Source organism: Magallana gigas, chromosome 1 (assembly GCF_963853765.1).
Source record: "Magallana gigas chromosome 1, xbMagGiga1.1, whole genome shotgun sequence".
In the NCBI taxonomy this organism is placed as follows: domain Eukaryota; kingdom Metazoa; phylum Mollusca; class Bivalvia; order Ostreida; family Ostreidae; genus Magallana; species Magallana gigas.
The window spans coordinates 55,417,560-55,438,284 of NC_088853.1; the positions used below are offsets into that span (position 1 = coordinate 55,417,560).

The following is a 20,725-nucleotide window of genomic DNA, read 5'->3' on the forward strand; positions in this document are numbered from 1 at the left end:
CTGAAGTCTGCTCGTCGGAGATATACGGAGACAGCCGAGCGTCTGGTTGAACGAGACTAGTAGTTAAAATTACGAGGGAAAAAATAGTTCGATATAAAATTGGTTGTTTATGAGCAAAGAAAGAAAAATAACAGGAGCACGGTAATGAATGGTTTTTAAAAACAACTATTTGTATAATTCGATTTGAAAAAAAGATGATTAGAATGATACTTTGTCTGTGTGTAAATTATTTGTAAACATATAATCTTGCGCGTAGTAATATCACACACGATTTTGCTGGATGCACTTCAAGTTGTATACAACCCGAAGAGCGTGATTTTTTTTGTCAACAAACCCAGGTTGAGAACAACAGGTGACCGTCCATCGTCGACATACGCAAGGTAACTAACGTGCTATTCTCATTGTTTAAAATTTTGCCTCATTTTACAGATTTTTATGCTTCGATAATGGTGATATCGTTTTCTTGATCGAGAATCTGGTACATACGTACATCAATTTTTTGACAAATTATTATTGTTTGTGTTAGGCTAACTTTTATATTGTTTTATAAATATAAGCATTCTTTGATAATTCTGAAATTGTGTCGGTCAGTTGTAGTAGAATCGCATAACGGAAGATACCGTTAGCGTACGTACATGTATGCCTTTGATATTTTGTGAAATCTCTGTACGATCTGTTGATCTAGGCCTAGCATTATTCATGTTCATAGGGTGATATGATACTCACTGCTACTGTATTGTGTTATAAAGTTTTAAGGTTTCATTTATTCATTTTGCTTACAGAACGTTTCAAAATGACCTCATGAATATGCAAATGAATTTCCTTTGACAAAATCTCAGAATATATCTTTTATACAAGATACATTTTATTGGTTCATATAACAAGATATGATAGATATTGTAGATATATGAAGATATTTAATTCAATTAACATTGTAAAAATATTTGCCCAATTTACCTTTTTGCCTACTATATCTCAGAATCACATAATTATCATCAATAATATATAATGAAAGTGACTAAACTTTCCTGTGGAATTTTCTTTACATCATAATTTATTGGATAATTTTGATGACTGCTTTTGAATATATTCAATATATATGAGAACTTGGTCTTTGTCTTAGATATTTTACAATTTATGAGAACTTTGAATGAACACAATTTTGAAAACTTGGAGCACAACTATTGAGAACTTTGAATGAACACAATTTTGAAAACTTGGAGCACAACTATTAAGAACTTTGAATGAATACAATTTTGAGAACTTGGAGAACAATTATTGAGAACTTTGAATAAATACAATTTTGAGAACTTGGAGAACACTTATTGAGAACTTTGAATGAATACAATTTTGAGAACTTTGAGAACAATTATTGAGAACTTTGAATGAATACAATTTTGAGAACTTGGAGAACACTTATTGAGAACTTTGAATGAATACAATTTTGAGAACTTGGAGTTGGAGAACAACTATTGAGCACTTTGAATGAACACAATTTTGAGAACTTGGAGCACAACTATTCAGAACCTTGAATGAATACAATTTTGAAAACTTTGAACACTGCTTTTGAATTCTGTTGAATATAAGAATTTAACTTTTACCTGACTGTCAAAATTGAAATTTAACATTTTCTAAGAAATTTCGACAATGCATTAACTCATAACTCATGAATGCCTGTAAAATTTTACAATCCATGAGAAATTGAAAAACTATAATCCTGCAGAAATCTGTTTATTAAAGAAAACTTGAGAATCATATTTAACATGATTGAGTGTGAACAGTTTACATGATATTTGTGTACAACTCCATTATTTATCATTTTGAAATACATGGGTTAGAACTACCTGAGCTACAGACATATTGAAACGATTTGTTTTTTGATAACATGGTTGTTTTGTATTTTTTGCAGAGATTTACAATTTTTTTTCTTTGAGTGATTTATTTGAGTAATTTGATCATTAGTATAGTACTACATGTATTTCAATGAGTAGTTTTCTTTCATACAGCATGGCATTCTCACAGAATCACTTTTTTATACCTATTGTCCCACAATCTGTGCTAAAGGCTGACTATAATCAAGCTTCTTTGATTTTCCCTGAGAGTTCTAGAGGAAAGCAATACATGTGCAACTGTTTCATGTTTCTGATGTTAGCAAGCATTGAGGATGTTTCATCATGTAATAAAGAACTTTTTCACAAAATTTTAATTGCAGGGGATTTTATGTACAATTCCATTCAAAAGTCAAATGACTTATTGCAATTCTCAGATTTACCAAGATACATTCATTATGAGAACAGTTATTTCTCAGTTGTGCAGAAACAAACATATGCTGGTTGTATGTCTCCCAATGTTTTAACAGATATTGGGACTAATCTTGAAAATTGTTTGAATTTGTTTTTTGTCAAACAGTGTGGGTGTATTCTTGTTTTCAATTCATCAGCAATAGCCATTTACTTTGACAGAAAGGACAACAGATACTTTGTATATGATTCACACTGTAGGGGTAACAATGGTTTATGTGATCCTGAAGGAAATTGTATTATGTCGACATTTAGTTCATTTGGCATCTTGTGCGACTTTCTGCGCCAATTATGTATGTCAATTTCCTCAAGTTCATTAGAAACTGTGCAGTTTGAAGCTGCTTCTTTCTCTATAAAGAAATGTTCAAAAAGACCACATTAATCATCAATATTTGTATCTTCACTTTCAACAAAGTTGTCTCTTAAAGTTATTCCTGGAAAAACTGAATCGTTTTTTATTGAGAAAACACCTGCTATTAAAAATTTTGGAAGAAAACGTCAACATCCCCGACATTCTTGTAGTGGAAAAGAAGATGTGTGCTCCCAACAAAAACAGTTTTGTTCAAGAAATCAAGAAAGAGTTCCAGTTTCTCATACATCAATGAGAACATGTATGATGATGAAAGATACATGTAGTTTTGCAATATCAGATGCAGAGGAATTTTCAAAAACAGACCAGTTTGAACAAATGAAAACCACATCAGACTACATAAGTGTTGAAAATGTTCCTGGTGTCAGTAGTTGTGAGTCAGACAGTGAAAATATTGCTTTGACAACAAATGCACTTGATGGGGTAAACTATTTGCAAGAGAGTGAATTCAGTGACATTGTAATTACTCGATTCAAAGATATGGTATCTACTGGACCAGTGTATATTTGCTCTTGCTGTACTCAGACATGGTTTAGACAGAATGTTCAGAAAGCAGATACATTACATACTTTACCACTTGGACAACAATGTTTACAAGGTTTAATAAGTGAAGGTAATATTGAGTGGGTTTGTTCAACATGTTGTAGATCAATAAAGAATGGAAAGGTGCCAAGTTGTGCTGCCATAAATGGGTTTAGATTTCCTGAAAAACCCACAGAGTTGAATATTACAGAAATGGAAGAGAGACTCATCACTCCAAGAATACCATTTATGCAAGTAATGGAAAAACCAAGAGGAGGACAGCGAAGTTTAAAAGGAAATGTTGTGAATGTTCCATCAGATGTAAATACTACTGTTAAGTCTTTGCCAAGAACACTTTCTGAATCTGAAACTATTCAAGTTAAACTCAAAGGAAAAACAAGTTTCAAACATCATGTATTATATGAAGCTATTCGACCAAAGAAATGCATTGATGCATTAAAATGGCTCTTACAGAACAGCAAAATGTTTCAAAATGAAGAAATAACCATAAATGAGAATTGGGATATTTCTAGCGAGCAGTCAAGCTGGTATGGGTTTCATCATGAAAATGTTGATGAAATGAATTCTGGTTCTGAAGATCATAATTTGCTAGATGATGCTAATTCTCAGGAACAGGAAGATGGGCAGGGTTGGAAATAAGAGCCCGCCCGACTGCCCGAGACGGTCTGTTTCTTATGCGGGCGGGGGCGAAACTTCAAAAGACAGCCCGTCGGTCGGGCTAATTTTAATAGCCAGTTCCTAGTTTAAAACCGACAATTTCTATTTTTAAGTTACTTACCTCATTCACAAAAAGTACAGACAATGTCGGTTGTTAGGTTTCGTTGAGAATTAGGTAAGCTCTACAAGTTGTATAGTAATCTATTCACTCATTGGTCTGAATGATTGTTGTAGCCAACCAGTGTTCGCAATACAGTTTTGTTCGGCACTATTGCAATAGAAGCAACGTGCTAGATGATGCGCAAGTTTTTGAGTTTGTCGATTCCCAAAAAGCGTTCCTTGATTGACGCTAAGGGGAAAAAAAGTATACAACCAAAACAAAAGGCGCCGATGTACAGTTCCGGGATGGAAAGTAGAATATGAATGGCTGATAAGTTATGAAACACATGGGAAGCTCTATTGTAAACAATGTCGAGGGTGGATAGTTGTACACCACTATTTTTTTACGATATATTCTGACCAAAATTACGCATATTTAGATGTGGGTAGTTGATTTTAAATCTTCTGGCGAAATCTCCCTTTACAACTTTCAAAACAATAATTCATAAACAATTTGGTAGCAAATAAACACAAAGACACAAGAGTTTACTCGAAGACATCAAAGTTACTCATGTGGTTGAAAATCAAGTACAAGCATGTTCATCCCCTGTGCAAGTAATTGGCATAAGAAAATCAAGTTACCTCGTATTTTTACAAAAGCGGATAAATTATGCGTTTTAACCGTTTTTATCTCATTGAAAATAGAGCCCTGTCACTGGCGGAAAACCCCTCTAAACAAAGGAGAAATCTGGAATTATTTTGCTTTGATCATATTTTGAACCTACAGAAAAATAGTGTTGTGAGACCAAAAGACAATTAGCAGTTAAAAGGCGTGCATCTCACCGAATAAATAAATTTTTATCTCATTTATTCACAGTTGTTTTACTTTAACCCATTTCAATATTTGATATCATATTATTGTCAATCTTTGAAATTGTTTGGAAAGTTCATGATTATGACATTGTTAGCTGGCTTCTGAAGGGGGGTTATAATTATATACATTGATGAATAGTTTAATTTTTTAAGCATGTTAAACTTAATACATGTAATAATCATTCTTTGGGTTATGTTTAGATATGGTTTCAAATACTTGTAAAAGTTAAAGATTTCGAGGGGCCTGTGTTACAGATGTAAATATTAAGCTTTATATATAGTTTATTCATAATAATGAACATTTTTATCAGGACTGGCAGATTTCAGACAGGGCTGGTAACTTTTAAAAGTAGCCAGCCCTGTGGCTGGCTGCTATTTTTGGTGAATTTCCAACCCTGAGATGGGTGGACTGAAGATGTAAATTTTGAAAGTAGATTGACTGGAAACACCGATACATTGTTGCACCCTGCAGATGTAAGGTCGTTAAGCAAAGTCTTTTCATTTGCTCCTGGTGAAAACCAATCTCCTCTTGGACTTTATGAAGATGTAAATGCAGAATATCTTGCTTTCCCAACTATATATTGTGGACAGAGGCGTCCTGACAACAAAGACAGACATACACCTGTTACCTATGCTACAATTTGTAAGTGGGAACTTAGATCACAAGACAGAAGATCAGCTTGCTCTATGCCAAGCTTATTTTTTAAGCTTAAAAGACTGCAAATAAAGCAAATCCAAGATAAAGTTGCCCTTGCCATGCGGAAATGCAAGACTGAAGGAAAGAAAATTACAGTGGGTCAAGTATTGGATGATACTTCCTTTGACCAACTTGTAAGATTGAATGAAGGTTATAGAGTACTTCGAACTCTAAGAGGATCACCTGCCTATTGGGAAAATGCAAAACGAGATGTATTTGCAATGATAAGGCAGCTAGGAATTCCTACCTGGTTCTGCTCATTTTCAGCTGCAGAAACAAAATGGGTTAGTGTGCTTAAAATTTTACACAAGACACTATTCAACAAAATTCTAACAGATGAGGAAATTGGAAACTTAACATGGGAGGAAAAGTGTGATTTAATCAGAAAAGATCCTGTTACTTGTGCAAGGTATTTCAACCACAGATTTCAAGTATTTCTATCACATGTCTTGAAAGGTATTACACATCCACTTGGGAAAATAAAAGACTACTTTTATCGTGTTGAATTTCAACAGAGAGGTTCACCACATGTACACATGTTGATATGGGTTGAAAACGCTCCAATTTTTGAAGTTGACTCTGTGGAAGACATTACAACATTCATTGATAGGCATACTACATGTGCCAAGAATGAGCAGATATCTCAGTTGGTAAACTATCAGACCCGCCGCCATGCTCGCACTTGCAAGAAAAAAGGGGAAAATATATGAAGATTTAATTTCCCCTTGCCTCCTATGCCAAAGACAACAATACTATTGCCTCTTGATCAAAATGAATTGGATGGAAACCCAGATGTAGAGAAAAATTATCTCAAAATATGTGAAGTTCTCAATGAAATAAAACTAGACCAATCTGGATGTCATTTCACGAGTTTTGAAAATTTCCTTTCAAAATTGAATATGTCTGAAGAAATAACATTGGCAGATGGATTCCCGCTGTCATCAAGCAAGTCCAATGATTATCATTGGAAGCATACTAGATTAATGTATAAAATAGCAATTCGATCATCCTTGAAGACTCCGAAAGTTTTCCTAGAACGCAAAGTGTCTGAAATTAGAATTAATGCTTACAATCAGACTTTGTTAAAAGCATGGGAAGCCAATTTAGATGTTCAGTATATACTGGATGGCTATGCTTGTGCTGCTTATATTGTCTCATACATTTCAAAATCCCAAAGAGGAATGTCAAATTTATTGCATGAGGCTTGTGAGGAAGCTAGGAAAGGTAATTTTACCTTGAAACAACAGGTCAGACAAATTGGAAACAAGTTCTTGACACATGTTGAAATAAGTGCACAAGAGGCAGCTTATATTCTCCTGCAAATGCCAATGCGATCGAGCAGTAGATCAGTTGTTTTCATAAACACTAGTGAACAAGGAAAAAGAACATTCTTATTGAAACCTGTGGAAATTTTACAAGACATGCCAGGTGAATCTACAAATATCGAGTCAGACAATTGGATAAAACGCTATCAAAGAAGACCCAGAGCACTTCAAAACTGTTGTCTAGCAGATTTTGTGTCAAAATTTGACATTATATTACCACCGAAAGAAAAAAGACAAAACATAAGCGTTGAATATTTACCCGAACAAGAATTAGAGGAGACAAATGAGGATGATTATCTTCTAGAGCTGACTTCAAAGTCGGGATTGATGGAGCTAGAGAAAGAATATATTATGAGAGATGGTTCAATACTAAAGCAGAGGAATATACAAAAAGTGATTCGCTATGTGAGGTTTAACAAAAACCAAGATCCAGAAAATTATTATAGAGAACAGTTAATGTTGTTTTTACCATGGCGAAAAGAAATCGATGATTTGTTAGGAAGTCATTCAAGTTATGAAAGCAAATTTATTCAAAACAAAGACATCATCTTTAACATCAGGGAAGCTTATGCTCTTGACAAAGGTGTTGCTGATATTGTGGAAGACAATGAAATGGTTTTATTAAATGACAATGCCAATGTTATTTCAGCACTTCAGCATTCTGAAGAGATTGATTTGAATATTGAAGATCAGATGTGTTTGGACCATGGTTGCTTTAATCCAGAGACAGCAGGAGTTTCCTATGACTTGGGATTAGATTTGGGTATTACAAGAAAGCAAGTTGAAATAAATGACTTGGTTTTCAACACAATGAATGATGAAGAGTACAGGAAACTTACTTGTGAACTTAATGTAAAACAGAAACAGTTCTTTTATCACAGTTTACATAGTGTGAAGACTGATCAACTTCCATTGTATTGTTTTCTATCAAGGGGGAGCTGGGGTAGGAAAGAAGAGTGTTTTAACAACTTGCCTTTACCAAAGTATTGTCAGATACTTTTCCAAGAAACTAGCAGATAGACCCGATGAAATAAAAGCTGTTTTGTGTGCCCCAACAGGTAAAGCTGCATTTAATATCCATGGCCAGACAATTCACTCATTGTTTTGCATCCCTGCAAACCAAAATCTGAAGTATACACCCTTAGATGTACAGCAGTTGGACAACATGAGAGTAAAATTCCGTAGTTTGAAAGTACTATTTATAGATGAGATATCAATGGTTGGAAACAAAATGTTCAACTTCATCAATATGCGCCTTCAAGAAATTTTTTCAAATAATCAGCCTTTTGGTGGAATTAGCATAATAGCTATTGGTGATCTTTATCAATTAAAACCTGTATTTGATGGTTGGATCTTTGAAGATTTGGTTGAAGGCTATGGTCCACTTGCACAAAATTTGTGGTGTGACTTGTTCAAAATGTTTGAATTAACAGAAATAATGCGTCAAAAAGGGGATCGAGATTTTGCTGAAATCTTAAATAGACTGCGTGAAGGTGTCCAAACAGATAATGACATGAGTGTTTTGAAAAAAAGACAAAAAGGCTTGATAAATAAGCAGACAGTTGACTATGATACCATACCTCATTTATTTACTACAAATGCAGAAGTCAACAGCCACAATATGGAAGCTTATAGTAATGCTTCTTCTGAAAATAAGTGTCATATATCTGCAATAGATTATGTCACAGGGGATGTTTCAAATGATGTAAAACAGAAAATTTTGACTCAAGTCTCAGATGATCATAACAAAACAATGGGTCTAGTAAAAGATCTCTACCTTGTTCTTGACCTACCTGCTGAAGTCTGTTTGAATATAGATGTAGTTGATGGGCTTACTAATGGATCACCATGTTTAGTGAAAAAGTTTGATTTCCGAGTGACAAACTCTATGAGATGCAGTATAATATGGGTTAAGTTTGAAAACGAAAGTGTTGGTGCTGCAAACAGATCAAAATACTCTCAGTATTACACTGACTCTATTTCGAAAACTTGGACTCCTATATTTGAAGTTTCAAAAAAAAATTCAGTGGGAAGGTACAAAGCCTGTCATGTAACAAGGCGTCAGTTTCCATTACGACTTGCTTGTGCAAAAACAATTCACAAATCTCAAGGTTCCACTATGAAACACGCAGTGATAGATTTAGGGAAAAGGAAACAGGAGCATATGCATTACGTTGCCATGAGTAGAGTGCGTTGTCTATCTGATTTGCATATCCTAAAATTAAATGAAGACAAGATATCAGTCTCCCCAAAAGTTGTTGTTGAAATGGCAAGACTTCGTGAGCAAGCTTCATTGTCCTTGTGTTTACGAAATCTATTGCAAATCAACTCGCGGGGGTGTTAAGGAAGCATATGGAATCTGAGTTACATGTAATTCGGTGAAATCACAAATCTGACTAATTATGTACATATTCAAATATCTAAGCAACGAAACGTAGACCAAAAACGAATTTAAAATACTGAATACAATTTCTTTCAGAAATTAGTTTGTATTACGTAGATTTACACATTGATGACGTCATGACTTAAAGTTGAATGTCGTGTGAATTTGATCGGAAAGCATTGTAAACATAGTCAAAATATAACTAATCTAAGAACTCTTATAAAGTATTGTGGTGTGATTTATTGAGAATTGAACATAAGAATACTGGGAAAGAAGTTAGTTTTATCATTCATTCGCGAAAAGGTATGTAAATTTGCTTTTATTTATCGGCCAGGCTTTCCTCTGTCGTTGTTTACGATATAAAAATCCGCCTAGAACAACACTACCCCGTATATATTGAACTTGAAATTTTATACGTATCGTTAGTTTGATCAATGCTTTATTTGAAAAGTGCTGCTAGAATCCCATGTTTTGTGTTGTTTAGATGGTACATACCGTTTTCCCTGCAAACTTTATAAAAGTTGGGAAGGTTTTACGAGAGCCGGATGAATAACTATTTAATCAAGAAGAACATAGAATTCTAGCAGCGGTTTTGATTAAACTGAGATCATTTGCCTTTACTTGGTATGTTTATTTTATTTCAGAAACCGCGGGGTAGTGTTGTTCTATCACATTTTATGTTAAGGAATATACGTAAGCTATTTATAGTTGTCACGTGATAATGCACCAATGTGGCAGTAATGTACTACCCGATTTTATTGCACAGACATCTGATTTAAAGGATAATACTAAGTGTTTGATCTTATTCAAAATATTTATTTAATTTCACGATTTTGAATATAACAGTCAAAATAAGACGCGAAATTGTCCATATGCTTCCTTAACACCCCCGCGCTCTGACATGAAAATAATTTTCCACAATACGAGGTCTCTTCACAAACACTTTCAAGACTTGAAAAATGATAAAAATATCATGTCTGCTGATATCATTGCAGTTTCGGAAAGCAGGTTAAAGATAACGGACAAAAATGATGATTATAATCTGCCAGGATTTCAAATGTTTAGATTTGATGGTTCTGAAAATTTTGGTGTGAGGTCATATAATGGCATAGTCATTTATACCAGAGAAGAATTCATTGATTTGACTCATTGTGTTTTTGATGGAATTGCAACAGTTCTTGCAACTTTTCTACATAGGGGTCAGATGATTCGTATTTTCTTCTTGTACTGTCCTCCTCAAAAATCATCAAATGCATCTTTTACCAAATATCTTCAAACTATACTTCAAGATATTGATGCAAGTTCAGAGCCTGTAATCATTTTAGGTGACACAAATATTGATTTCTTTGATCAGAAGGTATTGTAATCTTCATTGCACAAATTTTAACTAAGGCAGATTATGCATAGTAGTACAACTGATTATGACACATGTTTGGATCATGTTTACACCAGCTGTATGTCAGATTCAGATATTTCATGTGCAACTCTTGAATCCTACTATTCTGATCATAAACCAATTGTTGTCTATTTACCACATTATTAATTTTTAAAGAGAAGTACATGTACCATATTAATTCTTCATCTATGGTACATGATTAATTGCAATTCCAATCAATTCATATACCTGACATTGCATGATTATGTATAATGACCTTATATATGAATATGATTGAAATATTTTTTTTTTATAACACCTGTACATTCTTTCAGATGAATGTCAAGAAACTGATTAACATTCAACGACAAGAGGAAACAGTGAGAGCCCAACATCATCCTTCATTTCTGCTGAAGGGGAGAGTTGCTAAACTTAGGCACACAGCAAAATTCAAACAGAACACAGAAAAAGACGGTCAGATGCTATAAATGCAGTGTAGCATTGTTGAGAGATGCTTCTCAGTTCATCACTGTTAGAGGGACTAACATTGAACGTTTGGAATCAGGGCATCTAAAATATGCTGCCAGCAGGGACCTTCATCTTGGTGACCTTAACACCATTCTCAAGGTGAGTAAATTACAACTTACAGTTGAACCTCAATATCTTGCAACACTGATATGTTGAATACAATGGATATGTTGAAGTGATTTGTAAGTTCCAACTTCTTATTTTTTAAGTATTTTACTTTTGAAATCTTAACTCAGATATCTGAAAGTTTTTAAACAGTCCAATGGAGTTTGAGATAACGAAGTTTGATGATATTTCCTGTCATTTTCTGGTTAAAGTATGAATTAATTATACCCATGCTCCAAAGGAGAAGGAATACACTGTTTTACCCTTGTGTATATGTCTCTCTGTCAGTCTGTCTGTAACATAAATTTTAATAATAGATTTCTCAGCAACGTTTAATCTCAAATGCTTGAAATTTTAACAAACTCTTTGTTTAGGTATGCCATATGATGGGAATCATTTTTGTAGTGATCGGTAATCAACTTCTTGTTTAATTAAGACTTTGTGTTTATTTAAAGCTCAGATTTTCAAACAAATTTTCATAGCAGATTTCTTAACAAATCTAATCGCAGATGCTTGAAATTTTAACACACTCTTTTTTTTTAAGGTATGCCATATGGTGGATTTCATTTGCTAAAAATTCTGTCACATGTAAATGTTTACTCTGCGTATTTCAATTTGTTTATTCACATCAGAGAGGGGCATCTCTAGTGAGCATTGCCTCACACTTATGTTGTTGCACAAATCTTTGATAACTTTGTTAATTGTTCTTATTCTAAATGCAGTAATGAACTGAGGAATTTGAAGAAAAAAACAACTTTTATTTACAGTTTGATCACTTCATTTTCTATTAATTATATGTAATACACCATAATAACCCTACCAAATATTAATATTCTATATCTTGTGATCTTCTTAATAAAATGTTTCATCTTTTATAAGCCAAATACATGTATGCCTATGAACATAAATCCTTTGGGGAAAACAAACATGAATTCAAAATATTTTACAGGGTTTTTTTATTTTGAAATCCATGTTTTTCTTTATGAAAGTTCAAGTATATTGTAGAAATATATTGCTTGAATACATATCCATAATTCATTTTCATCAACACTTTTTAGGAAAATCCTACTGAGAAAGACAGTTGTCAGGGATATGATGGCAGCAAGACGTCATTAGTCTATTGAAATTGTTGTGCAACAAATGGCATATACCAGGATTATACGCTTTCCAAGGACACGTTTACAGCAGCTATAAAAGGATTCTTTGAAAGTGAATGTTCTACTAGTATCATGGGAAAAGTTCTCTTAAACATTCCATTAGTATTGATATAAAGACATGAAGTTCAAATGTCTTCATTATTAGAGAACTGTGATTTGACTGTACACCCTAGATCAATTGTAAAGGACACATAATACACTTATTTGTACATTATTATTAAATAGCAACCTATAACAAAACTTCTAGCAATATCCTTTGACTACTGCACTTTTATTTCTTAACATTTGTATGTTCATGTATGGTCGATCATTGTTAAATGTGTTTTGGTATACAGTACAGTTAGTAAATAAACTTTTTCTGATTTTTGAACATATGTAAAACTTGAGAATATCGAAAGAAAAAAATTGAAAAACATATGAATCATGACCCATTTTACTACACATTGTCCAGATATTTTGTACATTATTCTATTAAGCTGAATTCCCAATGGCTGTTAAAATTGCTTCTCATGTGAGCAATGTGACACACAAGCTACTTGATTGTTTTAAGTTCTATAATCAAATGATTACATATGTATCTTTGTTATTTTGGTGAAACTATATTGTAAAGTATGAAAAACTGCATTTTCCAAAGTTCAGTTTCCTAAATTCTTTGATATTTTTTCATCATTCCATCCAAATTACACTGAATATATTTAACCTATATAATACTCTGGCCCAAGATATTTATGACACACATTTGGACAATTTTTAATAAAATAAACATATACGCGAAGAAAGTGATCAATAAAGGGCAAATTTCCAAGATATCTTCATTGACACATTATCGTTTTTCAACTTGCATATCAGTGTCAACTGGTTATACAAATATATTTTACAAACTAGAGCAAAGCTCGTTGCAAAGCAACGAGTGGGTCTTCCGTTAATGTCGGAAGTAAAGTTGGAAGTTCCTGTAGGAAGCAAAGCTCTTGAGCCAATAACAAGAGTAACTAAAATAAAAAAGATGAAAAAATCGAATTATTCCTGGTACGACCTAACAAAATCCGAATGATTTTAAGTACGACTTAACAAAAACCTTTCTGATTTCAAGAACGACTTAACAAAAAAATCCGAATGTGTTCAAGTACGACTTAACAATTATTTTTGGTACGAGTTAACTTTACTTTGAACATTCACTATTTTTTAAACCAAGGACGCGGAAACAAAATTTCCGGAAAAATCAATTTTTAAATCCCGTTATCTCTTTAATGCATTGTCCGATTTTAAAACGGATTTCAGCGTTAGATTCAGCTTGATAAGCTCTATAAAACACATATTCATTTTTGATTTGATCAGAAAATTCATTTTCTCGAAAAATTTGTTTCACTTCCGGTTTCGACCGGAAGTGACAGATTTTTATTTCCAGCCTTATTGCACATGTAAATTGACAAATTCATAACCACAGAAAATTTCAAGACTCTATCTTAAAGCGTTTTTGAGAAATGTCGCGGACAAAATGACTTTTTTTAAAGCTTAAAAATGACGTAACGTCAAAAAGGAAGTGACGTTGTTATGGAAACTTTGACATCTTTGAGGCATTATAATTGTACATAATCCCTGAAAGTTTCGTTTAAATAAGTTGAAAACTTTTTGAGTTATGAAGCCAAAAAGGAGTCAGAAAAAAAAGAAAAAGAAAAAAATAATAATAACTAGAGCAAAGCTCGTTGCAAAGCAACGAGTGGGTCTTCCGGTAATGTCGAAAGTAAAGCTAGAAGTTCCTGTAAAATGCAGGGTTCTTAAACCAACATAAGAAACTAAGACGAAAAAAATCGAATTATTCTTGGTACGAATTAACAAAATCCGAATGATTCCAAGTACGAATTAACAAAACTTAACGATTTCAAGAACGACTTAGCAAATACAAATCCGAATGTGTAAAAGTACGATTCAACTATTATCGAATAATTTTAGGTACCAGTTAATTTAACTCTGAACATAAAACTATTTTCTTAACCAAGAATTTGGAATCAAAATGTCCGGAAAAATCAATTTCTAAACCCCTTTATCTCTGTATTGCATCGTCCGATTATAGAACGGATTTCAGTTTTGAATTATGAATAATAAGCTCTTATTTTCTGTTTTTATGATTAATAACAAATTATCGCAAAAAAAGGTTATTATGAAAAGTCTTCGTAGCCCCTTTGGCCCCTTATTTGAGGGGTCACTCCTTTTTTCGTGATATCAAATGAAAGGTCTTTTAAATATAAACATATTTTGTTCTACATGTATTCACGAATTGTTGACTGTTCTAGAGATATCCGAACAATTGTGTTGTAGGGGCCGACCCTTAAACTCCTTACCAGGGCCACCAACATAAATGTTTTAGATACCATATCGTTAAGAACATTATTTTAAGCATTTTTTGTTCTATAATGCTTATCAAAATATTTTTCCTTTTCTAGATATTAATGATCAAAGTTTTGGACATATGGCCCCTTGAAAGCCCTAATTACGTATCATATGACATATGTATGGTACCGTATAGATAAACAGATGTACAATGAACATTTTTGGTTCTATAATTGATAACAAATTATTTTTCAGTAAAGAGTTATTATAAAAAGAATTTCTAGCCCTCTTGGCCCCTTATTTGAGGGGCCAGCCCCTTTTTCTTGATATCAAATAAAAGGTCTTGTAAATATAAACGCATTTTGTTCAACAAGTGTTTAGAAATTGTTGACCGTTCTAAAGATATCTGAACAAATGTATTTTAGGGGCCGACCCTTAAAATCCTCACTAGGACCACCAACAAAAATTTTTTAGGGAGCATATTGTTAAGAACATTATTTTAAGCATTTTTTGTTCTATAATGCTTATCAAAATATTTCTCCTTTTCTAGATATTTAAGATCAAAATTTCGGACTTTTGGCCCCTTAAAGCCCCTAATTACGTAACATATGACTTAGACATGGTACCGTATAGATAAACAGATGTACAATGAACATTTTTGGTTCTATAATTGATAACAAATTATTTTTCAATAAAGAGTTATTGCAAAAATACTTTAGAGCTCTTTTGGCCCCTAATTTGAGGGGCCAGCCCCTTTTTCTGAAATCAAACAAAAGATCTAGTTAATCTGAACAACTTTTGCATTACATGTCTTAACAAAATATTTACACATTAAAAGCTAGGGCCGAAAATGTGCGAAAATTTCGTGAAAAAAATTGGTGCCAATTTTCGAGCTCGGGCGAGCTTCGCCGCCTTGCGCATTTTTCAAAATATAAAATAAATAGGATCATCTACAAACATTCATCTACTATCCCTGAAAGTTTCATATTTCTATCGCAATTAGTTTTTGAGAAGTTACGTGGACAAAATGGTCCTCAAAAAATCACTAAATCCTCAAAATCTCAAACCGGAAGTGACGTCATCGGCCAGAAATTTTATAATATCAAGTTCGTTTGATGCTCAATACGTCCTGTAAATTTCATGCAAATCGGTCAAGTAGTTCACGAGAAATAGAGTTCGAAAAAAGTCAGAAAAAAAATAAAAAATAAAATAATAATAAGGAAAAGAAACAATAGAATAACAAGAGGGTCTTCCGTCGGAAACGGAAGACCCTAATAAATATCTTGATGTTCAATTTGCTTTTCCTGTTTTATCTTTAAGGTATTATACACACTTATCCTGGAAGTTACTGAATATTTCCACATTGACCATCTGTACCATATTAGTACATATATTATGTTCTTTATGATTTGTTTACTATTCCTTCACATTTTTCATTTTAAACTGTAATGCCTTCATAAAATCTCAAATTTTTAAAGGGACTTGGACATGATTTGACTTAAAATTTTCAAATTTTATTTTCCCATTTAAATATTTATACTGATAAATATAGAAGTAACTGTTTATAATGCTATGTCAAAATTTGAAACTCAAAACTCAAATTATAAGCAAGATACAGAGTTTATAATTCTTTGTTTTGTAAACAAAGCTCAAATATTGTCATTTTTTTACATATTCGTTGTATTGGTGTAAATTTCAATCAAATGTAACTTTGTTTTGTTTAAAATAGTATTTAAGAATATATTGAATTGGTTTAAATTGTTTTTTAAATGTCATTTTATCTAAGAAATGGTAATTCTCTACATTACATTTTTTGTAAACAGCTATAAGACTTGAGCTTGTAACTTGACTCTAACATTTAATATTTTGGTCAATCATTTAAAATGCACCAATAAACCATTTTAAACATAAAATATAAAAATAAAATTTTTGATCTCTAATTGTGTCCAAGTCCCTGTATCATAATTCTATCCACAATAAAATAAAATTATTGAACCAATATATATCTGTTCTATTGTATCTTAAGGCAACCAATAAGAGAGGAATTTTTCTCATTCATTAATAAATACCCCTTATCAAACTAATTCTGAAGAAAGTAGTCATAATAACATTGACAATATGCAATGATGCTTCCGCCTATCAGTACTTTCAGTACTTTGATTTTTAAATTCCTTAATGTACTGTATTTAATATAAATATTGCTCAGGTTCAGACTTCCCCAAATATATCTCGTATATTTAAGCCACTCCATCAAACATATACACACATGACACAACACCCCTATACACGTGCAGCTGCCCCGCCAGACGGGGACAGTTTTCGGGAAAGATCAAAGGAGGCGCTGGGTCCTGGGTGACTCGACTTTTAGAAAGGGGCGAGGGGGTTGATTTAACGAAACCGCAACGTTTGTATCTTTAATAAATAAAATAAATTGTTTTTCCGTAAGAATTATTTTAATTTAACGTTTATGTCAACTGCGAAATGATCTACTTGGTTTTAATACATACTTTCAAACCTGTGTGTCTCTTTACCCATATAGATACTTCTACTGGTCAGTGAGAAGTTCCATTTATGGGAGTTGATTTTAATCAACTCTCCTATGCAGTTACTCTGGCAAACCGAAAGTTAAACAGTGTTTGGACCTAAGCACAGATCATCACCGCTGACAAGACTTAGTTCTCGGAAATAATCGATAAATTCGCTGTAATGAATTCTTAAGCATTGTTTTTCAAGGAAACCTATTTATTGATACCTTGAAAATAGTCAGATATTAAATGGTATAAAATGTATGTATTCCTACGCTAGAGTTTACAATAGTATCGTTCAACCAGACGTAAATATTCGACAAGCAGAGAATTTCTCTGTCGGAGATTAACGGAGACAGCCGAGCGTCTGGTTGAACTAGAGTTTAATATTGCTTGGATCCCTACAATTTTTCAGAAATATTTCGATTACTGATACGTACGTTGATGGAATTCTTAGTAGCTCTAAATATTTTTTATACACATGATTCATATGGGATTTTCTCGAAATTCTTTTCGAGAGTCCGAGTATTCATATTATAAAAAATGTGCGTTAATTAAAAACATATAAGAAACCGCTTGCCATGCAAAAAATACATTATCGGTGATTCTAAAATAAATAATAATCGATAAAATTGAATCACGGTAAACGCCTGGACGACGGTGCGAATAGGGTCCCTCACATGCCAGGTAATAATATTTTTTATTTATTTTTTTTTGTATCTATGTCATGAAAACATAACAATAATTTTAAATTTAAAAAAAAAACTTGTCAGGAAAATATATCGTCAAGAATTTTAATTTGATTGATTTTATTAAACAAAATTTAAAAGTAAATAAAATTGAACTTTATCTTTCTTTTTTTAGAACGGCCAGCACAGCAGTGGGGTCACAAACAGTATTACGATGACCACCCTCAGGACCATGGAAATAACAGTCATTGCATTAAGTAAGTTTTGAATTAAAAATGAATAAATTTAAATAAATAAAATAATGGATTACATAAATTACTATTGAAGTTGGTTCTAAAGCCACCCTTTGTTTATTTAGACAAACCTTGGATATATGTTATCCTGGCAGAGTGGCAGGGACGGATGTGGTGGTCTTGATTTTTTCGGTGATGATTGTTTGTGCGATCAAGAGAAATTGTCTGAGGAGACGGGTGGACATCGAGATCGAGTCCTAGTCGCTCACCGAGTTCGACACAGTGTTCATGAGGGACTTTAAAAATAAGGAACTTTTTTTTTAGGAATAATTCTGACGCTATGTGTGAGGAGAAGAGTCCACGATGTACCTATTCAAGTTCGACCCCCCACCAGTTATGCCAGCTCCTCAACCAAGACTACTCCGCCGTTTTACAAGGCAGAGGCGCCCACCCAACACACTTATTGATTTCTCCAACCTCCTTTTGTAATGATAAACTTTTTAGCAGGTTGACTTTTCTGAAATTATTTATGTATTTAATAAACGAAATATAAATATTTGAATTATTTGTAATCTTTGTATTAATGTGTCAGTGGTTATTTTGTAAATATTGAGTACATTGCGACAGACTGTTTCAACAGTTAATAGAATTGAAAAAGACATGTTGAATTTGTTTCACATTTCAATTTTTGCAAAAATTGCATACATTTAATTTCCGGAGGATTCTCCTCCCTTGCAGGTCCTGTCTCAGAGCTTCCAAGCTCTCTTCAAGCTTCAGCACGCGATGCTGAATGCTTTCTTCTGCGCTTGTATGAAAAAAGATAAAATACCTGAATACCCTGAGTCAACATTCATTACACAAAAGTAGTTTCGTAGTATAAATGCATAACAGAGGTCACCACACAAGAGAATATATTTCTTAAATATACACTGAATGAGTAACATGTAATTTCGCAAACAGTAATTACGGATTAATAAAGCACATTCGATATATTTAGCAAGACCAAACAAGCAGATATGTGATCTGAACCCAACAAGTGATGTAATTTAATTGGAGACTTATAATAATACTCGCTTAAATATATTTTTTCTTATTTTATATTAGTTTGGACACAATGCTAAAAAATATACAGAAATTTTTATTTAAGATATGCAAGTCAGTGCCAGGCATTTGTATTTAATATCAATTATCATATTGAACAATTGTAAACAACCTTCAAATTTTTTAACAAAACGTATCAATGCATTTTTCCATAGTTTATGGAGCATCAACATTAACTTTTTTTGTATTGATTCATTAAAAATGATTTTCCATTGAAAAAATCAATAAATTTATTGAAAAAAATATGTCCAAGTATCCCAGTACAAAAACAGCATCGAGGATAAGACTTGCAGTGATGACGCCCATAGACAATTTTAAAAACCAAATTATCAATTTTGTTCCACTCTTAAATAATTTCCAGACCATTTAAATACAATGCAATCTTCAACATGATTAGTAACTTAAAACAGTATTAAAAAAAGAACATTTTGTCACCGACATTTTTTTTTTTAAAATACATTTTTTCCAAAAAAAATTATGAAAGTTTTATGTTTTATGAAAAAATCAATATATAGAGAATAAAACATGACAAATCACAAAATCTATATCACATCCCATATCAACCCAAGACTCCAATACATGTATCAGATTGTGGGCCGAAGATTGTTAAGGTCCGAGGTAATCCGAATGAAAAGTACAAAGGTGGTACGAAAGGTGTAATAAAAGGGTGATGATTCAGGGTGTGTGAAAAAAGCGCATGCCACTGCTCATATCTGGGGTGCAAAAACACTGTATATTATACCGAGTATATATAAAGAATAAATTATATTGAACAATTCTTAGATAGCCTAATTTTTATCAACCTCTACAAAAATGCAACAGACGGTATATTCTGAAATGGCCTAAAAATTACCTTCATGAAAATCTTCCATCATGCAAAACAAGCCTTCCAGGCTCTCTTCTGGTGTATCGCCATCTAATCGTGCCATATAAGCTCCTCGAATTCTTTCACATGTTAATTGATCACCTCCTACATGTATTTGTCGCATTTCAGCACTTGTGTCATCCCTAATTTATAAATTACACAAGTAAACACAGTTCTTTCAATAAATACTGGTACATCATAAAAAAAAACAGCAACAAACTAATGTGTCCGATTCATTATCTCTAAAATTGCTTAAGATGTTCTGTAGATGGAGGACTGTTTTCGTTGACGGTGGTAGCTTGCAAGTTGGTCTTTCTGCAGCATATTCCTGTAAAATGGTTCTTTTGTCTATTTCCATTTCAGGCCCCATTTTCCCGCTAGGATCACCATGGACTTGCCGGTGCCATGCGAGGAGGAGTGGACTGCAGAGTGGCACATGGCTGTGAAGTTCCTGGCCCACGTCGTGTTCTTGGGCGCGTACGTGAAGACACGCTGGTGTAGATTCTCGCACCTGTTAGTGGTTGCCAACTTGCAAACTTTCCGGAGACCATCATCGCGGAAATGCTTGCAGA

At 33.1% G+C, this 20,725-nt stretch overlaps 1 long non-coding RNA gene across 1 annotated transcript; it reads left to right on the forward strand.

The window, feature by feature from the left end:
- Positions 1–255: 255 nt before the first annotated feature.
- Positions 256–12,652, forward strand: LOC117685116 (uncharacterized). Its single transcript, XR_004598808.2, has 3 exons — positions 256–380; positions 10,958–11,249; positions 12,314–12,652. It is a non-coding gene; the product is annotated as an uncharacterized lncRNA (long non-coding RNA).
- Positions 12,653–20,725: the final 8,073 nt, after the last annotated feature.